A 26,568-nucleotide genomic window follows, 5' to 3' on the forward strand; every position below is an offset into this window, starting at 1 on the left:
ATGGAGGAAAGGTATTAAATTTCTTTCTTCTGGAGGCCCTGTTTTTAATAAATCAATCACAAATGAGATTTATTAAAAACAAATGGCTGAAATGATTTTTAGATTATTCATATTTCATAGTAACTGCCTATCAAAACAGTAATGACTACACATGAAGTTGTTCTATATTTATTTTGTCCAGTAAATTTTCTTCTGGATAAACATATGGAAAGAAAATGGCTTTCTTAGTTAAAATGATATTTAACATAATTTCAAAGCTATGACAATTTCCTTATATTTGAAACACTTTCTGCTGATGCAGCATTCTTTAAAGCATAGTTTATTCCATGACTTGAAGATAGAAAACCTCCTGAGTATGAAACACTGGGTACCCAAATGTCCAGAGAAAGTCTCCCTCCTTTTTTATACCTCGGAAGCCAAATATGTTATTTACTCTTGAACGTGTTCCTACATCTTGCTCCATAGGTCATTTAATGATATCACCATTCATTCAATGTCCAAACTGCACTCATTGGATACACGAGGCTTTAGGGCAGTTTGAGGTTCCCTTAAGACCGAAACAAACAAGTAAACACCTCTGACTATGTTTGGTCGTTTAGTCTATGGTGGATCTGTAGAATGCATTTTTTTAAAACTGAAGTTTGGATGTTTTATTTATTTTAGAAATGTAAAAGGTTTCTGTGTCTGTGAACATGCAGTGTTGTATGGTAGAGGAAGATATAGGCTCTGAAGTAAGATAGATCTATAAGTGACTTTACTTCTTTCACAGATGTTGGAGGAACAATTTTAAAAGTTGCTTAAAATTTCAGATCTCTCTTCCCATATATAAGTGGAAAATTTATATATATTTAAATGTCTGTCATTAAGATACTTTATTTATTTATTTATTTATTGAAACAGGATCTCACTCTGGTACCCAGGCCAGAGTGAAGTGGCACGACATTGGCTCACTGCAACCTCTGCCTACCAGGTTTGAGCGATTCTCCTGCCTTGGCCTCCCTAGTAACTGGGACTATGGGTGCACCCTACCACGCCCAGCTAATTATTGTATTTTTAGTAGAGATGGGGTTTTACCATGTTGACCAGGCTGATCTCAAACTCCTGATCTCAGATGATCTGCCCACCTCAACCTCCCAAAGTGCTTGGATTACAGGTGTGAGCCACTATGCCCAGCCGTGAAGATACTTATTAACAATATGTAAAATTACAGAATCTGGCATTTAGAGGTGCTCAATTATTTATATAAACATGTGAATAGAAAAGAATATAAATCTCCATTCTTGATGACATAAATGATCATATAAAATGTTATATATTCCAGAAGGTTCAGAAAAAATTAAGACTAGATTTGAAATAAAATTATCTAATAAAGAAATATGAATGGGATGTAAAATAATGTCAACTACTCACCCTTTGAATAAGCAGGCTTATAAGAAGCTAGGGAAGAATTCTTATGCTTCTCAAATAATTAATTTTCTGCAGGAATCAAGGTGCTCAGTACTTCCTCTTGTCTCCTTTAGTCTATGCAGATACACTTGGTAAATAGTCTCATTTCCCCTTCATGTCTTCCTTTCTTCCCTTCATTGTAATAATGACCTGTAAGTACAAGAAGAATTACTGTCAGGTAAAAGCCTTTTTAATAGATCCTGCAATGAAAATTATAATTACTTTAAAGCAGTAAAATTGTAATTCTAGTAGGTAATACTCAGGCATGTTCTTCCCAAACATTCCTTTAAGTCTTCCGTGATATTTTCTGAAGCTCCGAAAGAATTTCCCCTTTTAAAGAACTGACATATAAAATACATGCACTCTCCCACTAGAGATAAGAGCTACTTTACTCCCGTATTTTATTATTGTAGGGATAGATAAGTGGATAGATGATGTCAAGCACTCAAATGATCAGACCTATAAAGGGCTAGACATAGAAAGACATAATTTCCCTGACCTCTCCAATGTGCAGTCTATTCTCACTCTAGAGGATGAAATGCAATGACCCAACTCTAAGAATGAAGGTACACAATGTATTTCAGCGGAGTGGACGCATAGCTATGGCCTTACAGTTGGCACTTACTCTATGCTCTGGTGATACTGAATTTGGATATGATACACAACAATATTCAGCTTTTGGAGGGCTGGGGAAGGGTCCATTGCAAAACTGTGTGGAGTTGACCCTTGGTAACAAAGCAGAATTTACATTTCTGTTTTAAATATTATAAGGTACAGTACTGTTCTAATTGCTCTACATAAATAATTTAATTTACTCAAATGCTTAGTGTTTTATGTATTATTATTCGTCTCACTTTATAGTTGTGTAATCTGTCTAGGTAACTCATCTGAAGGCAATGCTTAGCACTGCTTAGCAGCCCAATAGTGGTACCAGCTCAGGATCTTAGTTTCATTTATACTTTGTCTCTGTAGACCTTGCTTTATTCCGGGCTTGAGAAGGAGTTCTCCAAGGATTTGGAAGTAACTCCTTTTCCATTGAAGTTGTTTAAAGAACACTTACCTTTTGAGTAAGCCAGAAGTTTTTTTTTGAAAATATGTGGAATATTATGTTTTTTATTTTATAATGCCCACTTGAGCTGCATACCCAAGGCTACCTGTCAATAATCAGTCACTTTTCACAGGTTATTTTTACTACAATCTATGACAAAGATGATCACAATGAGCTATTTAGTCTCTTAAACCTCTGCTTTGTACTTGATTACCTAAAACACTATTTATTTCACTTCAGTCCTATAAATACTTACTGAGTGCCTGTTATGTGCCAGGCACAGATGCCAAGACATAACCTGTGATTTAACAGAGTAACATAATATCATGCATTGCTTTAGGAGTGTGTACACTGGGCAAAGGGAGCAAAGAGGCACTTGGCTCACCCTAGAGCAAGAGCAGAAGCTCTCCAGATTTGCTGACCTAGAAGGACAAGTCTTGAAGTAGGAGGGTGGGGGAACCAGATTAACAAGGGAGGTAAAAACGTGATCTAGGGAGGCATCCGAGGGAGCAAAGGCACGAGTGAGCCTGGTACACTTTTGGGCAGGCAGAAGGAAGGCAGTTAGGCCGTTAGGAAAGCAGTATGGCTGCAGTGAATTCTACAAAGAAGGCTATGGGAAAGACGCCTGGAAAGGTAGCGAGGTAAGGATACGGACAAGCTATGCCAAAGAGCTGGACTTTGTCATGGAGAGTGACTAGATGCTTTTACATAGGAAAGTCACCTGATAATATTAAAACCTGTGAAACATCACTCTGGTGAAAGTGTGAATGAATTTGAAAGGAGTGTAACATTGTTCTACTTTGGTTTACTCCTCAGTACCCTTGGCTGTGTACATTTGACTAAAGAGAGGACTATAAAATCAAAAACCAATGAAATAGTTTCCAGAACACAAAACTATTAAGCTTAAGAAAAGGACAGAAGGAACTGAAAAGAGAGGAAATGTGTTTTGGAGCATCACATTTCCACCTCAGAAGAAATAGGGAAGGAAGGAGGAGGGTGTTCCCACAGCTCTTCAACCAGGCCAGCTCCTCAGCCTACATCCCCATCTCATCAAGTACGAGGGATTTTTCAACTGGACCAACCAGATGGTTTAACAGTGCACTCCCACACCATTCAACTACGCAAGGGAGATTCACTTAACATATGCAGTCATATAACACCTACTAACATTTTCAAACATTAAACCTTTAAAAAAGAGTCCTAAGAAATAGAAGCATGAAGAATCCTCTCTCAAGTATATAGACACTACTTCATGGTGTGGTAATATATGCATATGGAAGCTAGTAAACACCTCTAGGAGATGCAAAAGGAATTAGAACCTCCACAAGGTGCAAGCAAAACCTTGAAGTAAGCCTGCTCTTTACTCAGTACTTTTTTCCTCTTCGACATTGTAGGTGTGTTATCTCTATCATCTGTATTTGTCTATTGCAGTCTCCATTGATGGTGAAAGTGTTTTCAGTCTTTGGCATTTCTCATCTAGTGCTAGAACAATGCGTTGCATGGAGTAGCAGGTTTATAAACATTTGTGAGTAAAAAAATCCAACCTAAAACCCAAGGTAAACTCCTGAACCAAATACCCAGAGTAATGTGAATCTTTTTCTATACTCTAGAGTTTATGGCTAGAAACCGCACTGAATGCACTGTATCCTAAACTGGGGTCAGGACGGTGGAAAAATGAGTCTAGTGATGAAAGGAAGCAGCTGTGCAAGCTATGAAAAAACCTGGTATGGGAAACTTTTTATGTGATGGCTGTATACGTTTTTCTTATTTTTTAAGAGCAGGTAGCTATCTTCTCATATATAATATACAAACCTCCATTTTTTGATGTATGCCATAGAACTGTCATTTTAATTATTTATTTTCAATTTATTTTCTGTTCTACTAATGAAGATTACAATGAAGAGGAAGGTGAAATCAATTTTTTTTAAAAAAAGGAAAAATATAAAATTCAGACCTAAATCTGTTTTTCTTCTTCTGATCCATTTACCCAGCTTCATCTTCATATTACCTGTATTCCTGTGCTGTAGGGCAGTATTTAATTGGTTCTCAAAGTCATCCAATTCAGGAAGCTTTCTAGACACTCAGTACTTCCCCTCAAACATACCCTTTCTGCCCGCACACGCGCGGGCACACACACACACACACACACACACAGACACACAGATCTTCCTTCTCTAAACGCCCCATGATACTGGATCTATCCTTTGATCACTCTTGTTTACGATGTGGTATTGTTGTTGAGTATATCCTGTGTATCAAGCTCTCTGTTATGTATTTTAAGGATTTAAAATGACTTTGTTGTTTGTACATACTTTGTGTAACATCCTTTTCTATGAGAGCATAAAGACAAAATTTGCATCTGATTTTTTAGAACATGATATACATACACTTTTCAGAGAGCATGCCTCTAATTAAATATTTGATGAGTGCAGAAGAATGAGTGAGAGTATGAATGTCTTTAAAAGATCATTTGGTTATTACATTAAACCAGATAGTCTCTTGGTAAACTTTAAGTTACATTATGTGGAAAGAATTACAAATTCTCCACTGGCACACATGTTGCAGCATTTACTATCTTCTTTCATCTGATCACATGTCAAAAGGAGATTTTTGAGCCATCATTCAGGTAATCGTTCATGAGGCCCAGACCAAAATATTGTTATAAATGTAGTTAAAATTATCATTTTGTTAACTGCTATATTAAGAAAAAATGGATACAAAATAAATTTTACATGTATAAAATGTACCACTTAATAGCTTTTGGCATATGGTCACCCCTTAAAACTGATACTGGCTACCCCTTCCCAAAGCAACCACTGACCTACTTTCTGGCCTTATCTATTACCTTATATTTCCTAGAATTTTGTGTAAAAGGAACTATACAGTGTACCTTTTGTTGTTGTTGTTGTTTGACTTATTTCATTCAGAATGATTTTTTTTTTTGAGATTCATTCACATTGTTGAGCGTATCAATACTTCATTTTTGCTGCTTGGTAGTATTTCATCGCATGGGTGTGCTACGGTTTTTATATTCAATCATCTGTTAATGAACATTTGCATTGTTTCCTAATTTGCAGTGTTACAAATAAAACTGGTATGAATTTGTATGTACAAATATTTGCATGGACATATGCTTTCATTTCCGGTGGGGAAACACCTAGAATGGGAATCAATAAATCCTACAGTAGGTATGTATTTAAAATGTTAAGCAACCATCAAACTATTTTCTGAAGTAACTCCATGGCTTTATCTTCTCACCGGTAGTGTGAAAATTCCAGTTCTCTCAGGATTCTTGACCAAATTTAGTGTGGACAGTGTCTTGAAATTGATTCAAATAGGTGTATAGTGCTGTCATATTGTGCACTTCATTTGGACTTTTTCTAAAAACTAAGTACATTGAACATCTTTTAATGTGCCTATTGCTATCCACGTCTTCTTTGATGAAGTGTCTATTCAAATCAGTTACCCATCTTTTAATAGGGTTGTTTGTTATTTTAAGTTTTAAGAATATTTTAAAAAATATTTTGAATGCAAGTTCTTTATTAGATGTTACACATATAGCTTGATGAATAGTTTTTCCCAGTCTGTGGCTTGTCTTTACATTAATGGTACCTTTGGAAGGGCAGTTCAATTTTGATGAATTAGATGAATTACAACATATCAATTTATTCTATTATTTATCTGAGTCTTATCTAAAGTCACAAATAATTTGTTTCTTTTTTCTAGAATTTTTGTAATTTTAGACTTAACTCTTAAATCTTATTTGAGTTCATATTTTATATAAGGCATGGTATGAATTAGAGATGCATTATTTACATATGGACATCCAATTAGTCGAGCACCATTTATTTAAAGGCTATCCTTTTTCCATTTAATCTTCTGTAAAACTTTGTCAAAAATTAATTGTCCATAAGTGTATAGATCTACTTCTGGAATATCTATTTATTCTCTTGGTCTCATATTTGTCATCATATGATAAGTCTTCAAATCTAATAATGTTAGGTCTACAACTTTGTCTTTTTTATTGAACATATTCTATTTTAGATGCTTTGCATTTCTGTATTTATTTTGGAAACAGTTCACTAATTTCCAAAAAAGACAGCCTAGAGTTTTAATGAGTACATATAGTAGTATTTCTTCCTTTCCAATCTTGGTGATTATTTTTCTTTTTCTTTCCTGATTTCATTGACTAAAAATTCCAGTAAAATGTTAAATAAAACTGGTGAGAGTTGAATCTGTTTTGCTCCTCACCTTAGTGAAAAAAGTTTCAATCTTTCGCTATTAAGTTTGATGTTAGCTCTAGGCATTTCTCATGCCATTTTTCAGATTGAGATGTGTCTATCTTAACTCTTCTAAGAACACTTATCAGGAAATTCAGTTTATAAATGTGTGTAATTTCAGATTAATTTTCAAACATAAAACCAAACCTTAATTCTTAGAATATCTCCTACTTTTTATATGTCATTATTTTTGTATATTGTTGAATTTGATTTGTTATAATTCTGTTAGAACTTCTGCATTTTTGCTCATGATGAATATTAGTCTACGCTTTGTTTTCTATGAATATAATTGTCTGGTTATGATATCAGAGTAAATCCAGGCCACAAAATGTGTTGGGACGTGATTCCCCCTTTTAAATTTTCTGGGAAAACTTGGGTAGAGTTGGCATTTTTCCGTAAATATTTGATATAATTCATCAGCGAAACCATCTGGGTCTGAAATTTTGGTGGGGGCAGGTTTTTAATTACAGTGTAGAGTACTTCAAGTAATCTAACTCTTCTTGAGCGACTATTATATTTTCTCAATAAATGTGTTCATTTTTTGAAGTTGTCATATTTCGTGGCATACAGTTGTTTGCAACCTTCTTTTTTATTACCTAGTATCTATGGATCTTTAGTAATGCCATTTCCATTCTTTGGAAATTTGGTGCCTTTTTTCACATAATTCTGGCTAGAGATGTATTAATTATTGATTGACTCAAAGATTTATCTTTACTTTTTTGAATTTCTCTATTGTTTGTATTTTTATGTTGTTGATTACTATCGGATTTTTACTGTTTTATTTATTCTATATATTTTGTGATTAATTTGGTGATTCTTTTCTAGTTTCTTAAGTTGGAAAGTGAAGTGAATAATTTGGAGCCCTTTTTCTAATATAGATGTTTAGTACTATACATTCAGCTAAGCACTGCTTCAGTGGTATCTTACTTATTCTGACATGATGCATTTTTATTTTCATTCAGTTCATGTATTTTAATATTTCCATATTTTGCTTTGTTATTTGACACATGGACTGTTTTTAAGTATGTTATGTAATACCCAAATAATTCAGGAATCTCCATATATCTTTCTGTTATTTATTTCTTATTTAATTTTACTTTTACCACAGAACATATCTTATATGGTATGAATCATGTTAAATAAATTAAGACCTGTTTTATTGTCCATAATATGGTCTATTTTGGTAAATGTTACATGTGAACTTGAGAATAATGTGAAATCTTATGTTGTTACAAGGAATATTCTTGGTGTCAAGTAGATTAACTTGATTGATACAGTTGTTCAAGTCTTCTATATTCTTAGTAACTTTCTATTTCTTTCATCAGTTAATAAGGCTGAATGTTAAAATATCAGCACATATTTGAAGAATTGTCTAGTTCTTTATTCAGTTCTATCAGTTTTTATTTAATATATTTCTATTTCTTTATTGTGGCATAAAACACATAAAATTTACCATCTTAACCATTTTCCAAGTGTACAGTTAAGTAATGTTAAGTATATTCTCATTGTGGTGAGACACATCTCCATACATTTTCATCTTGCAAATTTCAGTATATACCTATTAAGCAGCTCCTCTTCCTACTCTGCCTACAGCCTCTGGTAACCACCATTCCACATTCTGTTTCTATAACTTGGACTTTTTTAATACTATGTACATTGGATCATACAATATTTGTCATCTTGTGACTAGCATATTTCACTTTACATAATGTCTCGATGGTTTCTCAATGTTGTAGCAAAGGATTTTTGTCCTTTTTAAGGCTGAATGATATTCTGCTTTATGTATCCATCACAGACTTTGTGGTTATTACACATCTTGGCTATTTCAAATAGTGCTGCTAAGAACATGAATGTAAAAATATCTCTTCAGGTCCCTGTTCTCAATCATTTTGGATAAGTACCCAAAGATGAGATTGCTGGATCATATGCTAGTTCTCTTTTTAATTATTTAAGGAAACTCCATGCTGTTTTTCATGATGATTGCATCATTACACAATTCTGCCAGGAGTGCAAGAGAATTCCAATTTCTCCACATCCTCACCAAGATTCACTTTCTGTGATTTTTGTTGTGGTTGTTTGTTTGTTTTGTTGTTGATGTTGTTTTACATAGTAGCCATCCTAATGGGCATGTCGTGATATCTTGTTGATATCTTGTTGATTTACTTTTCTCAGTGATTAATGATGTTGAGTACTTTTTATATGTTTGCTGGCTATTAATATATCATCTTTGTAGCAATGTCTATTCAAGTTCTTTGGCAATTTGTAACTAGTTTTTATTATTTTCTGTTGTTGCATTGTATTTATTTATATATTCCAGACATTAACTTTTCATCAAATATATGACTTGCAAATATTTTCCCCCATTCCGTAGACTGTCTTTTCATTCTGTTTATTGAGTCCTTTAATTACAAAAGCTTTCAGTTTGATGTCATCCCATTTGTTTATTTTTAATTTTTGTCATATGTACTTTAGTGTCATAGACATGAAATTATTGCCAAGTCCAATGTCATGAAGGTTTTCCCTTATATTTTCATCTAGAAATTTTATAGATTTAGGTCTTATACTTAGGCCTTTAATCCACTTTGAGTTTATTTTGGTGTATGGTGAAAGATAAAGTTCCAACTTCACTCTTTTCCATATGAGTATCTAGTTTTCCAACATCACTTGTTGAAGACACTACCCTTTCCACATGCAGTAGTCTTGGCAATTTTATCAAATATAATTTAATTATATAAGTGAAGGTATATTCCTAGGCTCTCTCATCTTTTCCATTGCTTTATTTGTTTGTCTTTGTGCCAGTAACACACTACTTTAACTACTGTAGCTAAGTAATAGGCATCGAAATAAGGAGATGTGATTCTTTTGAATTCCTCCATACTCAAAATTGTTTGACTCTTCAGGGTCCCTGAGCTTCCATATGAATTTCTGGATGCATTTTTCTTTTTCTGCAAGGAAATAAAAGCCACTGAGATTTCTATAGGGATTGCATTGAGTTCATAAAGTTCTTTGGGTGATATGGACATCTTACCAATATTATTAAGTCTTCTAATTCATGAACACAGAATGTCTTTCCATTTATTTGTACCTTTGTCACTGTATTTCAGAACTGCTTTGTAGTTTTCACTGTATAGTCTTTCACCTCCATGGGTAGATTTATTTCTATGTTTTTTATTCTTTTTGATGCTAACATAAATGTAATTTTTCTCTTAATTTCTCTTTTAGAATGTTCATTGTTATTGTAAAGAAACATAACTAATTTTTGTTTGTTAATTTTTGTATACTGCAGCTATGTTGAATTCTCTTATTAATTCTAACAGGTTTGTATGTGGGTGTAAAACTTTAATGAGTTTCTATATTATAAGATCATGATATTTGTGAACAAAGATAATGTTCTTTCTTCCTTTCTAATTTAGGTTCCCTTTATTTCTTTATTTTGCTTAATTGCTCTGGATAGGATTTCTAATATTATGTTGAATGGAAGTGGCAAGAGCAGTATCCTTATCTTATTTCTGGTTGCAAAGAAAAATATTTCAGAATTTTACCACTGAGAATGATTTTTAACTGTGGGCTTTTCCTAAATGGTTTCTGGAGTATTATTAATTTCTTTCATCAAACCATGTTTTCCTGTTTCTTTGTTAATTTTTTTAAAATTTAAATTTATAGTTTCCAAGTAGGTGTATATATTTATGGGATACGTTTCCTGTTTTTATGTATGCTGTGTAATTCTTTTTTGGAATTTGGACATTTGGGGAAAAAAAACTCTCTTTTAGTCTTTGCACACTGGTTTCATTCAGGGAAAGACCTCCTCCCTAAGACTGGATGGAGGTCTAGGACTTCTCAAATCTTTCCTGATCATTTGCACCCCCATTCCCCAATGTCTGGCAGCAGAATGGAAGCTCCAATTTACTGCTTGCCTACTTTCAAGAGTTTCTAAATTCTGCCACCTATTCCATCAATGCTCCAATTCAAGCTCGATAGAAATGAAGTCCTCAAGCCGTTGTAGACAAGCCAGAATGTTGGATATATGAAACATTCATTTGTTTAGTCCCTGACAGAGAAACGCCAGTGTGAGAGGATGTCTCCTAGTTGTAACATGCTATGCTGTGGGAGGGAAGGGACATGAACAGTGTCAAACATCACATTATTTTCTACTTTTTTTTATTGGAATCTTCTCTGCATTTTGCAATGGCCTGGATTTTATAGCCTGTCAAGTGGTCTCTAGAGTTCTCACAGAGGTATTCCAGTCCACATAATGCTGCTAACTCAGTGTCATTTTGGGGGAAAAAGAACCTGTAGCTTCTCAGTCTGTCATAATGCTGATGTCATTCACAACTTAAAGTATTTTGAAGCTCTGTTAGGTACGTAAGAATTTTAAATGTTATGTCCTTTTGATGAATTCAGTCTTTTTATCATTATGAAACAAACTTTTAAAAATAGGTGATCAAGCCGGGCGCAGTGGCTCACCCCTGTAATGCCAGCACTTTGGGAGGCCGAGGCAGGTGGATCACGAGGTCAGGAGAACGAGACCATCCTGGCTAACACGGTGAAACCCCCGTCTCTACTAAAAAATACAAAAAAATTAGCCAGGCGAGGTGGCGGGCGCCTGTAGTCCCAGCTACCTGGGAGGCTGAGGCAGGAGAATGGCGGGAACCCGGGAGGCGGAGCTTGCAGTGAGCTGAGATGGCACCACCACACTCCAGCCTGGGCGACAGAGCCAGACTCCGCCTCAGAAAAAAAAAAAAAAAGATGATCATATTTTTTCCTCTGAAATCTGCTGTTTTTAAATTAATATGCCAATTCAGATTTATTTTTATTAACGTTAATGTAAAATTTGGTATATTTTCCACATCTTTATTTTTATTACTCATATATATATACACACACACACAAATATAAATCCAGTTCCTTCCATGTTGCTGCAAGTGATGGAATTTGATTCTTTTTTTATATCTAGAGGTTATTATGTTGAGTCAAATAAGCCAGGCACAGAAAGACAAATATTACATGCTCTTACTCATATGTGAGAGCAAAAAAAAAGTGGATCTCATGGAGGTAGAGACTAGAATGGTGGTAATCAGAAGGTATTAATAGAATGGGAAGTGAGGAAAAGGAATAAAAAGAAGTTGGCTTGTACAAAATGACATTTAGATAAAAAGAATAAATGTTAGTATTTGATAGTACATTAGAAAAATTATAGTTAAAAATAATTTATTGTATATTTCAAAATAGCTAGAAGAGAAAAATTGTAATGTTCCCAACATAGAACAAATATAAATATTTGAGGTGATAGATATCAATTATCCTGATTTGATCATTACACATTGCATACATATATCAGAATATCCCAGGTATCCCCAAATATTTACAACTAGGATATATCAATTAAAAATGTAAAAGGGCATATCTTGTAAACAAGGTGTATTTGGGTTTGTTTTTTTAAAATTCAGTATTATAATCTTTTCCTTTTGATTGGAGACTTTTCTTTAGACTATTTTCATATGGCGGCATTATTCATGTGTTTCTGTTTAGCTCTGTTATCTGACTCTGGTTTCTATTTGTCTTATGTGTGTTCCTTTTTTCACCTTTTCCTCCTTTTTTTGCTTTCTTTTAGATTAGTTGTAAAACACTACCAATATTAGTTGTAAAACTTAAAAAAAAAAAGCAAAAAAGAGGAAAAGGTGAAGAAAGACATTTTTATATATATTTTCTCATTTTTTGGCTTAATAAATATAACACTTTGTTATGTGATTTCAGTTGGTTGATTTAGAGTTTATAATATGCATATTTAACTTATAACAGCCTAATTCCAAGTAATATTATGTTAACTATAATACTAAAACTCAAAGTAGTGGGCTTCCTTTCCTCTCCTCCAAAACTTTGTGCTGATCTCATTGTGTTTATCATTTCTAGTGTTCTCAATATCTTTGTGTAGATCCAGGCTTCCAGTGATTTCATTTTTCTTCTACCTGAAAGAATTCTTCTACTACTTCTGGCAGTGTGGGTCTGCTGGTGACAAATTCTATCAGGTTTGGGGCTTTGTATCTCTGAAGAAGGCTTTATTTCACTTCTATTTTTGAAAGACACATATTGCAGGATATGGAATTCTCATTTGACAGGTGTTTTTCTTCCAGTACACTAAAGAGGTCTCTTTTCACTTGTGTTGATTCTAATGATAAATCTACTCTCTGTCATTCTTATTTTTCGCTCCTTTTTAATGTGATAGGTCTCTCTTCTCTGGTTTCATTTAAGATTTTCTCTTCATTATATTTTTAGCAAACTGATTATAGTGTATCTTTTTTATGTTTGAGGTTCTTGACTTCTTGAGTCTGCAGGTTTATCGCTTTTGTCAAGGTTGGAAAATGTTTGACCATTATTTTTTTCAAATTATTTTCCTGCACCCCCATTTTTTTTCTTCTTCAGGAGCTCCAGTGGTACATATAAGACCACTTGAAGATGATTTACAATTCATTGATTTTTTTCACTTTTTAAATGTTTTTTCTTAGTTTTATTTTGAATTGTTTCTATTGCTTTGTCTTCAAGTTCACTTTTTTTTTTTTTTTCCTGCAGTGGCTAATTTTCCATTAATCCCATCCTGTAAATTTCTCATCAGAATGAACGTTGTTTTTATTTCTAGAAGTTGATTTAGATCTTTTATACACCTTCCATATCTCTATCTAATTTGATAAAACACAGAATGTTATCATAATGATTGTTTTGGGTTGCAAGCTCCGCCTCCCCGGTTCACGCCATTCTCCTGCCTCAGCCTCCTGAGTAGCTGGGATTACAGGCGCCCGCCACCATGCCCAGCTAATTTTTTGTATTTTTAGTAGAGACGGGGTTTCACCATGTTAGCCAGGATGGTCTCGATCTCCTGACCTCGTGATCCACCCACCACGGCCTCCCAAAGTGCTGGGATTACAGGTGTGAGCCACCGTGCCTGGCCTATTATTGCTTATTCTATATAACAATTCTAGTTATTATTTCTTATGGTCTAACATGAAAGCAGCATAAACACAAGACGAAAATCCCATGTTTACAAACCAAATACATTTAAAAGATTGTTGTTACATATCAGCTGAGGAAAAATGCCCAATGGCAGATGGGGAGAAAAGCTAATGAGATTCCATGAGCTAAACCCACCATGACAAATGTAAATGAATAGTACTAAGTGATTCACGTGTTTATTTCACCAATTTCATTTGCAGGAGAATAAGTAGAAAAGTAAGATCGAACTATTGTCTTCCACAAAAAGAAAGAGCCTTGATGCTTATTTCCCAAACTTATTCAACAGAATGTTACTGTTCAAAGTCATTACAGAAAGTGCCCTTTTTCACACTTCTCAGGCCACTTTTATACTTTTCAGCAACACCTAAAGCAATTGGCAGGCACTTGCTTGTACAATGTTCAGACTCCACTAGTACAATAAGCAAAAGCTCTGCATATGTATTTCATTTGCTTTACAAGTGACGTCAGGAAACAAACACATGGCTTATCTAGGCTGGACGGTTGGGGGAAGTGACAATTTGATCTTGGTTCAAGGTTGCATTTACTTAGGTTTACTACTGAACTACAACTAAAAGAAGCAAAGATATGTTAGGTGAGCACAAAGAACAGATGTTGCATCCTAGTTCACTTACTGCTGGAGGAGTGCCTGAGGCTCCCAGTCAATGCACCCTGTAGGGAGAGAAGAATATATTAAGTTAGGATCAGAGCTGCGCACCTATTTGGCTTCTGTGTATCAGCTCTACATTCCCATCCGCACCATATATACAAACTCTTGACTTTCCAGTTATATACTTCATTTGTCTGTAAAGAAATACTGAATAAATATTCAGTTTTTTCTACAAGTCTAGACCAGAACAGGTGTTCTGTTTCCGATTACAAGTTGTAATTCCGCAAAGAATTTCAAATATATGAAGAGGAAGTCAGCTAGCATTCCATGCAATATCTTCATTAAAACGCATCACAGTTTAGCTCCTATGACAGTCTTTGTGCAACATCTTGCATTGAAACATAGTATTGTTAAAGAAACAGAATGTTTAACGTACTATGACTTAATATAGCTCAGCATTTTGTTTTCATCTTTATTTATTTGCTTCAATTTGTTCTTTTTCCTACTTAAACAACTAAAATTTAGTAATTATACTTTTTTTGAGAATTAAGTACCTAAACTTACATTCTGGACTTCAAGATTCATTGTATCGTACAGTAGACTTAAAGTTATGTAATTAAATAACTGTTTTGATTTGTTTTGTTTTTAGCACTTAAATCTTTTATGTGTATGTGTGGTAGGATGTGCACACAGTGTGAACATTTGTGTATGTGCGTGTGTGTGTTGAGTTGGAAAGTAGTAAATATCTCTTTTTGCTACAAGTGTGCTGTAAACACATTACTCCAATCACATTTGGTTTTAGTTACTTGGTCTCTAGCTAAGTATGGTTCCCTATTTAAGAAAGATACAAATCAAGTTAATTGTGATCGCTCTTATGCTCCATAAACAATCTGAGTGTTTGGAAGCATTGGAGGCACAGCCTTAACAGGCTACCACTAAAGATTAGCCAAAATAAACATTGTGCATGCAAAAAGTCCCATCAGGAGGACAAAGGAAGGAGGAAAGACTGCAGAACTCTTGTTTCACACGCTGCCTTTCACTGGATTGTTTCTGAGCAAGATACTTTCATGTTGGCCAGATACTAATTGGGTAGAAAAACAGAATTGTAATATATTTTATCAAAAAAAATGTAGAATATTTTTCACGTTTTTACATGCAACATAACTTCCTAACTGCAGGATTTTTTTTTCTGAAAAGAATTTCACATTAATTAACAAGCCAGCAGTCTCTACGGGGTCATAGATGGCCAAACCAAATCATAACCAAATCACAATGCCCAGCCACTCCTAGCTCCTACTCCCAACTCCAGACCATGGAACTGTGGGTGACAGCATGACAGGGGAGTCATTCATTACAAGCTGACATGACAAGATTCAAAACAAATGTTTGGACAATCACATTTCATTTCTTAAGAACTTGGACGGGGGGCTGTAGAGGAAATGGAGCACTTGGCAATGGAAGGAAGCTGGATGTCTGCTTCCATGGTGGGGCTGCTTCTGTTTCACACGTTTCTACTAAACCTAGAGAGAAGGTGCATGATTCCCTACTTCTCATTCCCGCTTTCTGACACTGTCTCCTCCATGAAAATCCTGCTGTGAATATCACACATCTTCTTCCTCCTGCTCCTTGTTGCTGTTCATTTACCAGCTATCAGATCCCATTCTGTGTTGCTATTATTCTTAGTAATCTGAATTCTTGCGTAGGTGATCCTTTCAACAGCTGGGCCTCTCGGTTCCTGGGAATCCCCTCCTTTCATAAGCTTGTCCTCACTCAACTCAGCCACGGCTCCCACGGTCATTTCCTAGTTGTGGTCATGACCAAGGACCAGGTACCCTTGTCTCCAAACACCATCTTCCTAGTTCACTCCCTCTAGAACCCTTTGACCTTACAGGAACCCACAGACCTTTAATCCTACCATACCTTTACTCTCTCTTTTGCCAATTCACTTTTCCCTTCATGCAGAATAATTTCCATGGCCCCTAGGCACAGTTACTACCTGGTGTATACCCCAAATGTTTATCCTCCCCTCGCTTCATCATGGTTGCTTGGAAAAAAAATACATTACGGGCTGAGTATAACCAACTTTCTGCCTCTTCCATACCTACATTTGTACAACCTTTTATGGAACTAATCAGTGCTGGAGAAATACACACATCCATGCTGGCAGGTCCAACTTTAAGTTCATGATCACTAACCCCAAAAGGGCTCCTAATACCTCCTGGCAACTACACTCGTAACATATTTCCTGTTCACTCTCCTCTTTTACATTTCTCTTTCACACCTTTCCTCTCCTCAAACTTCCAACACCTCCTCCTCCATTCTCACACCAAACTGGTTTCTTGATTTTTGATTTAGATAGAAAATAGAAGCCAGTCAGAAAATTCCTACAGGCTCCCTCAGCAGACTGAATATGGGTCTGTGCATTCCGTCTTCTCTTCTTTGCTGTGGGTGGCTCGGCCATGCTCCTCCCTGGGGCCCAGCCCGTGAAGTGCATTAGACTGTCTTATTCAACCACTTACAAATATCATTCAATTAAGTTTCCCATTTTCCTCTGCATTCACACATTTTTCTTCACTAATAAGTCATTCCCTTCAGTGTATAAACATGCTCTTGTTTCTTTCATCTTGAAAAAATAATGTTAACCCATATCCTTCTCCAGCTGATGTCCTCCCCCATTCTCAAACAGAATACTTCCCAAGAAATAGTTACTTGTACTTGTTTTTTTCCCTGCAACTCTTCTTTTAGATTTATTCTAATAAAATCAACCTCTACTCTGGGATCAAATCTATTACTATGAATGCACTCAACAACCCCTACATTTCTAACACCTAAAATCGAAATCCACATCCATGTCTCATCTTTCTGTGCTGTAGAAGTATTGTACATAGATGCAAGTTTTTATGGAAGATGAATGGTCTGGAGGTAGCAACGAGGAAGAATAGAATACCAACCCCATTTCTTTCTCCTTCCAATACATTTTTCACTTGCTACTCAAGACACCAGCTTTCCTGGATTGTCCTCATACTTTCTGGCTGATCCCTCTCAGTTTATTTCCCTCTTTGTGTCTTTATCCTTATAACATGGGGCCACCAAAGGCTCAGTTCTTGAGCCTCTTCTTGTTTCTGCCTGCACTCATTCTAATGCTAATTCCATTCTGTCTTGTAGCTTTTAATGACTTTCATATTTACATTCTGAAACGTATGTTTCCATCCCCACCTGTTCGCTTGAATTTCAGACTCATATGTTATGTATCAACATTCCATTTACTCAAAGGTTTATTCTCAAGGCTAGCTAGTTCTTCAGTCAGATCCTCAGATTTTGAGATTTCACCTCTTCTTTCGCCTCTGTAGTTTGGCATTTGCGTGTGTGTCTTGTACATCACAATGGTAACAGGGTTTGATTCAATGTGTAAAATGACCTCAGGTTTCTGCTAAAGTGTAACTGGTCTATGCTGCCTTGGACAGGTGGTCTCTAGTATGTGTTTGGTATGATAGAAAACGGGCATTGAGGGTGAGTGTGGTATTCCTGTGATACAAGCACATTTTTTTCTGTTTCTACCTCTGTTGTTTTTAAACCAGATTTCTGATGGTTCTATCATTTTTTTTTAATTCACTGGCGACAAGACACCCTGTTATCAACTATTTTACTACTATTATCACCCAGTTAAAATAGATACTGACAATAGCCTCTTCCCTATCGAGAGTCACAGGTGTTATGCATAGGGCCATTCAGAGTGGACAGCCCAGGAAAGGGGAGAGACCAGCTGAGAAGGCTCCCCACTGGCCTCTGCAACTTGTCCTAGATGCCTCTTCCACGATTCTTCAAGGCCTTCAGCATTTCTCACTCCCTGTCCTTCCCTCGTTCGTAGTGCCCCCACCTCTGCCAGTGGCCCCTTCCCACACTAATCTCACCTATGGCTATACTCACAGTTGCCTTGACCCTTCTCTCTAGTGGATGAGCTTGGCCAAACACCACCTTGGCTAGACCAGAGCAGGTAAATATGGCTACAAGAAAATACTCAATCATTCTGACAAATTACCTTTGAGATTTCTGGTTGGACAGATAGAAGTGCACCTTTAGCTCTGTCCAGCAATCTTACCTTTAATTTGGTCTTTCTCTCACTAACAAACAATAAATTTCTCAACTCTGTCTCTCTTCTCCAGTCTCTATCATCTTTTCTTTCTCTCACTCTCAGCTGATGGCTTAGCTTCTCATTTGACTGAGAAAGTGGAAGCATTCAGGAGAAATCTAGGGAATTACCTTCCATCAAGGCTGCCAAGCTCCTTGTGTCTGAACCTATCTTCCTATCCAATACTGTATGAGAAATGGCTTTCATCTTCTTGTGCCTATTCAAGGCCTTTGCATTTGACATTTTGACTTACTCCACTAATTCATCAAGTATTATTTCTCTTTGGTATGATTTTTATATCCTCATAAATATGTTGTAATACCTTTCATCGTAAGAACTATAACATCAACAAAACCTTCCCTGATTATAAACTCTCTCCTACAATTTCACAACACATTTTAAAAGAGTTGTCTATACCTACTGTATGCACTTCAGTCTGCTCTTTCATGGTGATAATGCCTGCATTTGCCTCTATTGAAACATACCTGCCGCAGAACAACACGCAGCTCATTCTGTCACTACTTCATCCAGCCCTCTGCTCAAATGCTATTTTTTAAGAGGAACGTCTTTAGTTGGCTTTTTAATTAGAGGGTTACCTTCCGTCAGGGAACTCTCTATCTACCTATCTTGTTTTATTTTTCTTCTGACAACTTCTACTTCCTAAAGTCACACACACATACACACACACATACACACACAATCACATTATATGCTGGCTATTACCTATCTCCCCAGTAGAACAGAAACATCTTGAGGGCCAGCAACCTTATCACGTCCAAGCTTAGCTTCCTAGATGTGCCTGTCAGAACTGTCCCTCAATGAATATGTTAAGTGAATGAATGAATCAGAAATCACTTTTACTTATTTGATACACTGGGAATATGCCAACAATGCCATTTAAAATAAAATTAGGATGTTGGAAGCCAAAATTTGAAAAAATTTATACCACTTGGTCAATCCCATTTCCACTCTCTTTACACTAATATCCTTTGGTCTTAGCTACGAGGAGTTCCAGTTTTTTGGCTTTAATTCTATATAAAATTTAGCACTATATAAACAAGTTCACTACAAGAAAAAGAAAGCTGAACTGAAAATTCTATCTAAAACTTAGCCGTATATAACCAAGTTCATTATAGGAAAAAGAAAGCTGAACTGAAAAGCTGAGTGTTTCCAGGACACTGCTAGTGCAGCACCAATAATCTATATTTGGAAGAACTCTGGAAAGTGAAGAATTAATTGTTCAGGAATCTGGGAGGACATTAACCATTTTCCATGAGTCATGACTCAAGGTTGTCTTCTACGCCCTGCACTGGAGGAGCAGTGGTCGAGAGAGACCCAGAGCCAGTGTTTAAAGATGGGTTTGTCTTCCACCATGGGAATTCTGGCAAGCCATCATTTCAGACACTGTTTCTGTAAAATGGGATCGTAGATCGTGTGGTGAATAGAAGCCAGGGGGCCCTCATGCTTACGTGCTTTCCTCTTGAACGCAAGCGTGACCGCTGACTTCTTCCTTCTTCACGGAAGTCGCTCCAGTGATGAGGCTTTGCGTTGTACTGTGTACGGCTCCAGCTTGGTAGGCGGAAGAGAGACCCTCCTCGCTGGCCTCATGACGTGAGCAGCCATGTTGGGAGCATCCCCACGCCAAGGCCCGTATCTCGTCAACAAACAGCAACAGCTGAGGCTCTGAGTCATGCAGCTGCAAGCTGATTCTGCCCCAAACCTGAATGAGATTGAAAGTGGATTCTTGCAGAGCTGAGAACACAGCCCAGCTGACACCTGATTCGTCCCCATACGGAATCCGTGGGCTCCCGGCTCACAGAAATCATATCATGATGTGGAAAAAATAGTAACAAGGCCATGTTCCGTTTCTTGTTCAGATTTGATAGTTGTTTCACTACATTAAGAGAGGTCAATAAACAAAAAGTATTTTTTCTTCCCTGACTCCCAAAAGTCATAGTATTTTTGGTCCTATAGAAGACTTTGTTTTAAACACTTCTTATATTGAAAATGAACTATTTGCCTATACATAAATGGCATGATCATCTTTCCTACTATATGGGGACTCAGACATTATCTGATTTTTCTGCAACTGCCTTGTACTTGTGCTCAGTGGTTTCTCAGTGGATGTCTGTATATTGGAGGAAGGCAAGTCTTGAACCCTCTCAAATGCACATGGGGTGAACTCAATCTCCTTTCTAATTCTCTTCCCAATCCTCTGTAAATCCTATGGAGGAATTTTGTTAATCATCACTTCTATTTTTGGTCTATGAAAGTGTGCTCAGCACATGTACTGGTATACAGGATGGAAATGATTCACTTGGAATAAAGACCACCCTGTAGATAACACACATACAAAAGACTGGAAGCTATGGCTGTGCTCATGTCCCAGGGCCTCTCAATCTGTGGCTGTTTCTCAGGAAGCTCTAAACACACAATTACAGAATTATGCAAAGCCTCTTACTTGATAAGGTCTTCTGGAAATACTACATGGTCAAGAGCAGTCTACACACAGCTTTACACTTAAAGTCTGTTCCATCCCGCCACCACCAACCGGTGTCACCTTTGATGACTGTGACTTGCATATATTTGTATGTTGTTACAGAAAATCTAATTAACCCTAAAAACAGGGAAAGATACCAAGGGTTTATTTTTTTCTCCTTAAGTGTCCAAATAAGTAAGTGGAGAAGGCATTGTCTGTGATGACCCTCAGTTAAGAAAATGTCGTGAGAGCCTTCTCAAAGCATCTTAGTCTCTGCTCTGTTTTGTTTTGTTTTTCTCACTTCACCCTCCTCCACCAAGGGGGAGAGTGGAACATTTATGCTTATCCCTTCCTTAACCTTTGTGATACAGAAATATTTTGGATGGATAGGCAGGACATTTATTTCGCTTTATTAGCAAAAGTTATTCACAAGGAATGATTTGTAAAATTGAATAAAGGAATCAATTAGTGTCCTTCGCTTTTTGGAAGGCTAACAACATACCATCTCAGAAATGGGGGGAAATGACTCTCCCACACGTTTTGAAGGAAGTCGAACCCCTTTGGTGGGAAGACTTAGGCTTGATGAACCATTAGTGCTATCTACTTTCATGGATATTGGACGTATTGGCACATTTTTCCAGTTTATTAAAAGAATCCATTTAACCTTTCTGACAAAAGCAGGACTAAATCATCTGTGTTTTACGCGAGAGTACCCAATGATTGCCTCCATGTGAAGACTTCTGAACCCTGGTGTTGCCATGGTAATGACTGAGTCTCAGAATTAGTTCACTTCAAATCATCCAAATGTTCCTGTTTTAAAATGTCACCACTAGTAAACCCACTTTGCTTTTAAAATGTGTGTAGTGGAAATTCAGGGAAATAGCAAACCCTTCATTTGCCTCTGATATAGCAGTCCTAAAAGTACATATATATTTATGGATCTAATATATATATATAAAAAATATATTAGATATATGGATCTAATATATATATATAAAATGATTTCCCAAGTTCATTTACTCTGAAGGCAAAATGGGTCAATATACATTTGAAGTACAGTGAAGTTATACAATATTATTACATTTATTACTTTCTGTGTCTGCTCTTTTGTGCATTTTTATGATGCTTAATTACAAACACAAAAGAAAACTAAGGAAAATAAATTTAACTTCCATATCTACTGCTTATAAACCTCTTTAATAACACTAAACTCCAGAAGAATGAGGATCATTTCATCTTCCTAAGGATATAATAGCTATATTCCCCAGAGTTGCTGAGAATAATTTTATAAAACATCATAATGTAGAAAGTATTTTAATGTATTGAAAATATGACACAGGAAGAACTTCAGCCATATGTGCAATTCATGCAAATAAATCATGTCATTTCTGGCTGTTTAAAAGCCTGTTTAAAAGCTTTTTTCTCTTACCTTATTGCATCTTTGGAAATAAAAAGAAAAATAAACTCATTGGCCAAAATGTGCTAATATGCAATCAATTTAAAAGATGAAATATTTTTGCATCACTATATATCTAAAGTGGATTATTGATGGCAAAAAGATCTTTTTTCAGTTTGACAGATAGGACCAATTATAATCTTGTACTTTAAATAAAACTTCTTTAAAATATAAAGACTTCAAAGATATTTATCCAAATCAACCTGATCATTTTTTAAGAGTGAATAAACTTTGGAAGACGCGTCCTTCCTTTAGTAACTCGCAATGGATTACATCCTCTATAAAGCAGTCTGGGGTGAGTGAAAGAAGGGGGTGGAAATTAGTAATTTCATTTGATTTAATTGTTGAATCATACTTAGGAACTTAATAAGGCTTTGTTATTTAGAAAAGCCAGAAACAGTAGCTCAGTGTGATTTTTGTTAAGCTACTGATGCTTTTCCACGAAAGATTATTTTGAATTCTTAAGGTGGTAGAATAGGAAATTATCCTATTTGATGTATACAGACATTTTTGTCAGGACAAAAGGAAAACCCTGTGCTCAGATAATGGCAGCTTATCAAGAATCCTGACAGAAGGCTGGGTTTCTCCCTTCAGTGGGCCACCCACTGCTGTGCGGGTAGGAAATCTCCTGGCATGGACAATCTGAAGGTGTCTGAAAGACTGTCTATACTCAGCTCAGTGAGTGAAAGGAGAAAACCTGGGATGAGCAAATACTCTGGATGATGATACCAAGGGTGATTTGTTCCATCCATCTGACCAGGAGGAGTGCATACGTGCTATGTTGTCATAGACTCCAAACATCTAAATTGTCCAGACCAGACCAATCTGGATATTTGGTCAAAGGAAAGGTCATGGAAAAAATTTTCAGAGTTTTTCCTTTGTGCAATTTTATAATTTTATATTATCTAATGTTTTAGCTTGAAAATATGAAAGACAGGCATCCAATTGATGGAAGAAGAGAAGAGACTTTTCCTTTTAGATGAATGTGTTGAATTATTAGGCTTATTATGCTTGTAAGTGCTTTAGATATTTTCGTGTATTTAATTCTCACAAGAATTTGACAGCTGAGGAAGTAGAGGAACTAGAGGTCAATAATTAGCCTGGGGACACATCTAAGTTGCACAGGCAGTATTTGAACACAGCATTCTAACTATGGTGACGATATTTTTAACAACTCCATTATATTTCCATTTCATGGTCAAATACCTTCATTGAATTATTTAAAATTTCATTTAATTAAGTAGGTCTGGCATTATTCAGATCCAAATTTAAACCAGTTCAGCAAGCCATCTCAAAATATAGTGATTGGGTATTAAATTATCTAGGCATTCCCTAAATTTATTGATATATTCAACGAGCATTGAAAATTATATGTCAGATATTCTGCCCAATCAGAGGCTAACATCTGCCGCAAGACAAATGTGGTGCCTGCCCCTGTGGAGCTCATATTCAAATGGAGAAAATGTCAACAAGTATCCCACATAGGGTGAACACTTCAAAAAGTGAAGCACAGGTTTGTGTGATTAGAAATGGCAGGTGTTTATGGAGGAGGTGTCAGTGCAGCAAGAAAAGGCCTGTATCAAGGACGGTGTTGATGCTGAGATTTGAAGGGCAGGCAGCAATTGAACAGTCGATGGTGTGGAGAGTGAGCCACACTCCAGGACAGGAAGACCAACGCGACTGAGTGAGCAGAGCAAAGAGGGACCCACGCTGTCCAGGAGGCACGGCTCAGTTACTCAGGGCCCCACAGTCAAGCTGAAGATTGGAGACTTCATTGGGTAGGCAATATGAAGCCGTTTAAGGCTTAAGTCTCTAAGGACCATGCCCCAAATACAGATTTTAAAAGATTTCTCTGGTTATGGTTTTAGGTGAGAAGATCGAATTTGGACACCATTGAGGAGACTACTGCAGTCATCCAAGCTCAAGATGGTTGAGAATAACCAATGGGGACAGATTTAAGAGACACTTAGAGTCTGCAGCCAACAGGGCCGAATGGGCAGTAAGTAGGAGCACAGCTGGGTGACGTGGTGGAGGGAAAGAGAGGAGTCATTAACAGCTCCCCTGTTCCTGGCCTTAACATGTTACTAGGTACCTGTCGGACTTCTATATCTCAAAACATGATGCAGCCCATACTACTTTTAGAACTGCTTCCTTTGTTTCTGCATCTGATGGAATAAGAGAAATGTTTTCAATTTTTGCCAGAATACCTTCATAACACACACACATACAATTAAAATAGCCTTTACAGTTTTTACATTCCTATATTTATATTTACACTTAACATTGAGAAGAGCCCACACCTAACGTACATTGTACCAATTGTACTGTTCTGCATGCCCCATCAGGAAAGCAACTCTGGAAAAGGTGTGGTTGTTTACAGTTTCCTGGTTATTTAAATTGACTGCAAAAGGTGATATGGTTCTGCAATATTATTGAATAGTGTTGCTGAGACTTTCTTGAATGTTACTGAACTTCCTTAATAACATCTCTCAACAACTGAGATTATGCTATCCTAAATAATGGTTGATGTGATGAAAACGTCAGTCCATCAGTCACACAGACAAAACCCAAGATGATGTTTTGATTGCCATTGAGACAAAGTTATTCCTGCAATAATAAGAATGGCCAACACCCACGGAGTGCCTTCTACCTGCCAGGCACCAACTGAGAGCTTCACACATATTAACTCACTCAATCCTGCAAACAATACTACCAAAGATGGTAATATTTATATCTTCACTTTGGGGGTGAGCAAAGTGAAGACATAGAAATCGAGTATCCTGCCCAAAGTCAAATGCTAGAGAAGTGGTGGAGACAGAATTGAAAGCTGTTAGGCTGCCTGGAGTGAACGTCACCAGAAAAATGCAAGGACTCTTTTTATGGAGAGTTATTCTTCTGCCCCAAAGATGGAAAGCTATATTTCTGATTGTATATGTGAATAAGCAAATTTTAAAATAATCACATTTAATGCACATACACTGTGTCTTTTCCCTAGGAAAGTTATGATTCAGAAGATCGTATAAAATTGAACAGCTGCCACTACTGGCAGTAAGTCTACTGCCATTTGGTAGATAACCTTCTTATCACACAGAAAAATATCAGTACTGACAAATAGACCGCAAAGAAAATGAGACCATCAGCAAAGAAGATAAAGAAGTTTGTACAAAGCACCTTTTTATAAACAGATGGCTGTCCGGCAAAAATAAATTTCCTGTGGACAAGACCAAGAACAAGGCAAGAGGAAAATAAACATGTTTAAACTATTGGAGAGTCCATAATTTAAATATAAACTCTTCTGTTGAGTGATAGTGTGCACCAAATCAGTTCCAGGGATGGCGATAAATGTTACGCTGCATTTTAGGAGGTTTGGGAGAGGAAGCTGGGGCAAGAGGAACGAATGCATGATTAATGCTGGATATTTGGGATTGCCTAGAGCAAAGGAGGTTGGGGGCTGCAGAAAACTAGATCTTTGAAGATTTAATAGATTCCTCATTCTCTGTCAGTCAGCCCTCTTAGATTTGTCCCGTGTTAGCTCTGTTTTTCTATAGGTTTAATATTTTTAGTAATGGCTTTTACATTTTAAAAAATCAGGTTGGACTTAAGCTAATGGACAATAAAACTTCGGGGTTAGAGATACTGTTTTTAGTCAGCAACTAGATGAAGATCTGCAATGAATGAGAATCTGGAAATTGATGTTTTTATAGTGACACAAGCTGCATCACTATGAGATGTTCTTAGAGAGGAAATATTTGAAATTGTTAACATTTGCATTTAAAATTGGAATTGAGAAATGGGCAAATGAAGACATAGCTCAATGGTCAAATTAAATGTTACTTGGTTTTCTAAATGCAAGATTCTAGTTAAATTAGAAGGGTGGAAAAGTGTTATTAACTATTTTTTCTTCATAGGAATGTAAAATCAACTGTAAAAAATTAATGAATGAGACCCAGAGATTAGCATTACAGCAAATTCAATGATTTCTGCAATCCATGCCTTTACAAAGAATGTGTGATTACTCTGTCTAGACTTCATAGCACATTATAATAAGTAGAGACTGGCAACATCAATATATTTCATAAATACATGACTGGAATTTACATTATTTCTGATGATTAATA

The 26,568-nt window shown here is 36.3% G+C and overlaps 1 long non-coding RNA gene across 1 annotated transcript; it reads left to right on the forward strand.

Annotated features, from left to right (window-relative positions):
* Positions 1-3,038: 3,038 nt before the first annotated feature.
* Positions 3,039-25,713, forward strand: LOC112611067. Its single transcript, XR_003116538.1, has 4 exons — positions 3,039-3,127; positions 3,311-3,841; positions 24,319-24,449; positions 25,446-25,713. It is a non-coding gene; the product is annotated as an uncharacterized LOC112611067 (long non-coding RNA).
* The last annotated feature ends 855 nt before the right edge of the window (positions 25,714-26,568 follow it).

Source organism: Theropithecus gelada, chromosome 17 (genome assembly GCF_003255815.1).
Source record: "Theropithecus gelada isolate Dixy chromosome 17, Tgel_1.0, whole genome shotgun sequence".
Taxonomy (NCBI): Eukaryota; Metazoa; Chordata; class Mammalia; order Primates; family Cercopithecidae; genus Theropithecus; species Theropithecus gelada.